Consider the following 6243-nt stretch of genomic DNA (forward strand, 5'->3'; position numbering starts at 1 on the left):
CTGACGCGCACGTGTGCCTTGAAAAATCGACGTAAATGGGTGCATGGCCAAAAGTTGTGCAGGTCTCGCGAAGGTACTGTGCTAGCTGCGCAATTCAACCAACGTGTCCACGTCCCTGACGCGTACGCGTCACCCTCACCATGTGGTTAACCACGCGTACGCGTGCCGTACGCGTACGCGTCGATTGCGCCGCATCACTTACCCAGCGCGCCGCCCTGTTTTCATTCTCTCTCCCTCCCAAATCCTAATTCTCTTTTTTTACTTATTTTATCAAACTAATTATTTTTATGTCCCTCTCTGCTTTCAGTTCTTCTTTACTTGAGGACAAGCAAACCTTTAAGTTTGGTGTTGACGCTTCGCTTATGGCTTTTCTGTTTAGCACCAAAGGAAGATGAATGTTCTTCATGGAGGAATGAGATGGCCACCAGCATAACTGAGGTGGTTGAGTTCCTTTAATTCTATTTCTCTTCCGTTCTTATTTTGTTGTCTTCTATCTTCTGTTGCTTTGATTTCTTGCATGATCTTTAGTACTTTCAGTTCTTAGAAATAGTTTAAAAAAATTGTGTTTCACGTACCACTCATTGAACTTGAATCTAAAAAGAAAAGAAGAAAATATGTAGTACATGAGAAATTGAGTTTATATTTAAGAGTAGTCTTATTTACTTAAATGTGGTGGTATTATTTGTGATTTTGAATGCATGACATGAAAAATGCATATTTGAATTTGAATCAAAGGATGTTGATCTATAAGGAACGGTGATGAGCGGATAATTTATACGCTTTTTGGCATTGTTTTTAGGTAGTTTTTAGTATGATTTAGTTACTTTTAGGGATGTTTTCATTAGTTTTTATGCTAAATTCACATTTCTGGACTTTACTATGAGTTTGTGTGTTTTTCTGTGATTTCAAGTATTTTCTGGCTGAAATTGAGGGACCTGAGCAATACTCTGAAAGAAGGTTGACAAAGGACTGCAGATGTTATTGGAATCTGACCTCCCTGCACTCGAAATGGATTTTCAGGAGCTACAGAACTCCAAATGGCTCGCTCTCAACGGAATTGGAAAGTAGACATCCAGAGCTTTCCAGAAATATATAATAGTCCATACTTTATTCGTGATTAGACAACGTAAACTGGCGCTCAACGCCAGTTCCATGCTACATTCTGGAGTCAAACGCCAGAAACACGTCACGAACCAGAGTTGAACGCCCAAAACACGTTACAACTTGGCGTTCAACTCCAAGAGAAGCCTCAGCTCGTGGATAGATTAAGCTCAGCCCAAGCACACAGCAAGTGGGCCCCGGAAGTAGATTTATGCATCAATTACTTACTCCTGTAAACCCTAGTAGCTAGTTTAGTATAAATAAGACTTTTTACTAGTGTATTAGTCGTCCTTTGGACCACGTTACATCTTTGAACGTTTAGTTCTTAGACCTTGGGGGCTGGCCTCTCGGCCATGCCTGAACCTTCATCACTTATGTATTTTCAACGGTGGAGTTTCTACACACTATAGATTAAGGGTGTGGAGCTATGCTGTACCTCAAGTTTTAATGCAATTACTACTATTTCCTATTCAATTCCATTTATTCCTGTTCTAAGATATTCGTTGCACTTCAACATGATGAATGTGATGATCCATGACACTCATCATCATTCTCACTTATGAATGCGCGTGACTGACAACCACTTCCGTTCTACCTTAGACCGGGTGCATATCTCTTGGATTCCTTAATCAGAATCTTCGTGGTATAAGCTAGAATTGATGGCGGCATTCATGAGAATCCAGAAGTCTAAACCTTGTCTGTGGTATTCCGAGTAGGATTCTGGGATTGAATGACTGCGACGAGCTTCAAACTCGTGATTGCTGGGCGTGATGACAAACGCAAAAGAATCAAGGGATTCTATTCCAACATGATCGAGAACCGACAGATGATTAGCCGTGCCGTGACAGAGCATTTGGACCATTTTCACTGAGAGGATGGGATGTAGCCATTGACAACGGTGATGCCCTATATACAGCTTGCCATAGAAAGAAGTGATAAAAAACTGGAAGGAAGAAGTAGAAAAGCAAAGATTTAGAAGGAACACAGCACCTCCATACACCTATCTGAAATTCCCACCACTGAATTACATGAGTAACTTTATCTTTATTTTCTATTTATTTTATTATCATTATTTAAACCAATAATCTCTTAATCCATTTAAATCCGTCTGACTGGGATTTACAAGATGACCATAGCTTGCTTCATACCAACAATCTCTGTAGGATCGACCCTTACTCACGTAAGGTATTACTTGGATGACCCAGTACACTTGCTGGTTAGTTGTACGGAATTGTGACAAAGTGTGATTCATGTTTGAGAGCACCAAGCCTTTGGAGCCAATGTTGATGATCACAATTTCGCCTATCAAGTTTTTGGCGTCGTTGCCGGGGATTGTTCGAGTATGGACAACTGACGGTTCATCTTGTTTCTCAGATTAGGTAATTTTCTTTTCAAAAAGTTTTCAAAAATTTTTCAAAATTTTTCTTTGTTTCCATTTTTTCCAAAAAAAAAATTATTATTTTCGAAATTTTTTTCTAAATTATTCTATGGCTTCAAAACTTTCAAGAATGAATTCTAGAGTTTCATGCTAACATGTTGAATCCTAGCTGGCTGCAAAGCCATATTCAAACTCCTTTGGAATTCGTCTTCAACTAATCACTACAATGCATGTAATTCCATCCTAAAGCTGACTGGCTATTAAGCCATGTCAAACCCTTTGATTGGAGCTTTGGGCTAACATTGAAAGATTCCTGGAATTCTCCTTAAAGATTTTGAATTTCTTATTCTCCTTTTCCCTATGTTTTTCGAAAAAAATAAAAGAAAATACAAAAAAATTAGAAAATCATAAAAATAAAAAATATTTTGTATTTCTTGTTTGAGTCTTGAGTCAATTTTTAAGTTTGGTGTCAATTGCATGTTTTAAAAATCTCTTGCATTTTTTTTCGAAAAACTCATGCATTCATGGTGTTCTTCATGATCTTCAAGTTGTTCTTGGTAAGCCTTCTTGTTTGATATTGATGTTTTCTTGTTTTATATTTTTTGTTGTTTATCATATGCATTTTTCGTTTGTTAGTATCCGTGCATTAAAGATTTCTAAGTTTGGTGTCTTGCATGTTTTCTGTGCATCAAAATTTTTTTCAAAAATATGTCCTTGATGTTCATCATGATCTTCAAAGTGTTCTTGGTGTTCATCTTGACATTCATAGTGTTCTTGCATGCATCATGAGTTTTGATTCATAATTTTCATGTTGTGAGTCATTTTTATGTTTTTCTCTCTCATAATTAAAATTTCAAAAATTAAAAAAAATATCTTTTCCTTATTTCTCTCCTAAATTTCGAAAATTTGAGTTGACATAGTCAAAAATTTTTAAAATTAGTTGTTTCTTATAAGTCAAGTCAAATTTTCAAATTTTAAAAATCTTATCTTTTCAAAATCTTTTTCAAAAATCATATCTTTTCCATTTTTTCCTCTTTTTCAAAAATTTCAAAAATCTTTTTCAAAATATTTTCAAAATCTTTTTCTTATCTTTATATCATATTTTCGAAAATATTATGCTAACAATTAATGTGATTGGTTCAAAAATTTGAAGTTGTTACTTTCTTGTTAAAAAAAGGTTCAATCTTTAAATTCTAGAATCGTATCTTTTAATTTCTTGTTAGTCAAGTAATAATTTTAATTTTAAAAATTAAATCTTTTTCAACCATATCTTTTCTATCTTATCTTCTTATCATATCTTTTTATCATATCTTTTTCAAAAATTTTATCTTATCCAAAAATTTAATTTCAAAAATATCTTCTCATCTTCTCATCTTTTCAAAATTGATTTTCAAATCTTTTTCAATTAACTAACTAACTTTTTGATTGATTCTTATCTTTTTCAAAACCACCTAACTACTTTTCTCTCTCCAATTTTCGAAAATATCTCCTCCTTTTTCAAAATTCTTTTAAATTAATTAATTATTTTTAATTTTAAATTTAATTTCTTATCTTAATTTTCGAAAATTATTAACTCCTTTTCAAAATTATTTTCGAAAATCTCTCTCTCATCCTATTCTATTTATTTATTTATTTACTAACACCTCTCTTCATCTCTTATCACTTCCCTTATCCTTACTCTTTATTCAGACTATTCATTCTCTTTTCTTTATCCCCTTTCTTCTTCTACTAACAATTCGGAACCTCTTTACTGTGACATAGAGGATTCCTCTTCCTTTTCTTTTTCTCTTCTCTTTCATATGAGCAGGAACAAGAAAAAAAAGCACTCTTGTTGAAGCTGATCCTGAACCTGAAAGGACTCTGAAGAGGAAACTAAGAGAAGCTAAATTACAATAATCCAGAGGCAACCTTTCTGAAATTTTCGAACAAGAGAAGGAGATGGCAGCCGAACCCAACAACAATAATGCAAGGAGGATGCTTGGTGACTTTACTAAACCCACGTCCAAGTTTAATGGAAGAAGCATCTCAATTTCTGCCATTGGAGCAAACAATTTTGAGCTGAAACCTCAATTAGTTGCTCTAATGCAACAGAACTGCAAGTTTTATGGACTTCCATCTGAAGATCCTTACCAGTTTTAACTGAGTTCTTGCAGATTTGTGAGATTGTTAAGACGAATGGAGTAGATCCTAAAGTCTACAGGCTCATGCTTTTCCCTTTTGCTGTAAGAGACAGAGCTAGAAAATGGTTGGACTCACAACCTAAAGATAGCCTGGACTCTTGGGATAAGCTGGTCACGGCCTTCTTGGATAAATTCTTTCCTCCTCAAAAGCTGAGCAAGCTTAGAGTGGATGTTCATACCTTCAAACAAAAAGATGGTGAATCCCTCTATGGAGCTTGGGAAAGATACAAGCAGATGACCAAAAAGTGTCCTTCTGACATGTTTCAGAGTGGACCATATTAGATATATTCTATTATGGTCTATCTGAGTTTTCCAAGATGTCATTGGACCACTCTGCAGGTGGATCCATTCATTTAAAGAAAACGCCTGCAGAAGCTCAAGAACTTATTGACATGGTTGCAAATAACCAATTCATGTACACTTCTGAGAGGAATTCCGTGAATAATGGGACGCCTCAGAGGAAGGGAGTTCTTGAAATTGATGCTCTGAATGCCATATTGGCTCAGAACAAAGTGTTGACTCAGCAAGTCAACATGATTTCTCAAAGTCTGAATGGATGGCAAAATGCATCCAACAGTACTAAAGAGGCATCTTCTGCAGAAGAAACTTATGATCCTGAAAACCCTGCAATGGCAGAGGTAAATTACATGGGTGAACCTTATGGAAACACCTATAATTCATCGTGGAGAAATCATCCGAATTTCTCATGGAAGGGTCAACAAAAGCCTCAACAAGGCTTTAATAATGGTAAAAGAAATAGGCTCAGCAATATCAAATCTTATCCATCATATTCTCAGCAACAGACAGAGAATTCTAAGCAGAGCCCTTCTAATTTAGCAAACTTAGTCTCTGATCTGTCAAAGGCCACTTTAAGTTTCATGAGTGAGACAAGATCCTCCAAATTTGGAGGCATAAGTGGGCCAGCTGAGTAAGAAAGTCATTGAAAATCCTCCCAGTATTCTCCCAAGCAATACAGAAGAGAATCCAAAAGGAGAGTGCAAGGCCATTGATGTAATCAATATGGTCGAATGCACAAGAGAGGAGAATGACGAAAATCCTAGTGAGGAAGACCTCCTGGGACGTTTCTCAAGCAGGAAGTAGTTCCCTATTGAGGATCCAAAGGAATCTGAGGCTCATATAGAGACCATAGAGATTCCATTAAATCTCCTTCTGCCATTCATGAGCTATGAAGACTATTCTTCCTCTGAAGAGGATGAAGATGTAACTGGAGAGCAAGTTGCTCAATATCTAGGAGCCATCATGAAGCTGAATGCCAAATTGTTTGGTAATGAGACTTGGGAAGATGAACCTCCCTTGCTTATTGGTGAACAAGATACATGGGTTAAGCAAACTTTACCTCAAAAGAAATAAGATCCTAGCAAATTCTTAATACCCTGTACCATAGGCACCATGACCTTTGAGAAAACTCTGTGTGACCTAGGGTCAGGCATAAATCTTATGCCACTCTCTGTAATGGAGAAGCTAGGGATCATTGAGGTACAACCTGCCTTATTCTTATTACAATTGGCAGATAAGTCAGTAAGACAAGCTTATCGATTAGTAGAGGATGTGTTGGTAAAGGTT

The 6243-nt window shown here is 36.1% G+C and overlaps 1 non-coding gene across 1 annotated transcript; it reads right to left on the reverse strand.

Annotated features, from left to right (window-relative positions):
* Positions 1–4815: 4815 nt before the first annotated feature.
* Positions 4816–4919, reverse strand: LOC112798624 (small nucleolar RNA R71). The gene has a single exon (XR_003200228.1). It is a non-coding gene; the product is annotated as a small nucleolar RNA R71 (small nucleolar RNA).
* Between the last annotated feature and the right edge of the window lie 1324 nt (positions 4920–6243).

This window comes from Arachis hypogaea, chromosome 4 (genome assembly GCF_003086295.3).
Source record: "Arachis hypogaea cultivar Tifrunner chromosome 4, arahy.Tifrunner.gnm2.J5K5, whole genome shotgun sequence".
NCBI classification, from domain to species: Eukaryota; Viridiplantae; Streptophyta; class Magnoliopsida; order Fabales; family Fabaceae; genus Arachis; species Arachis hypogaea.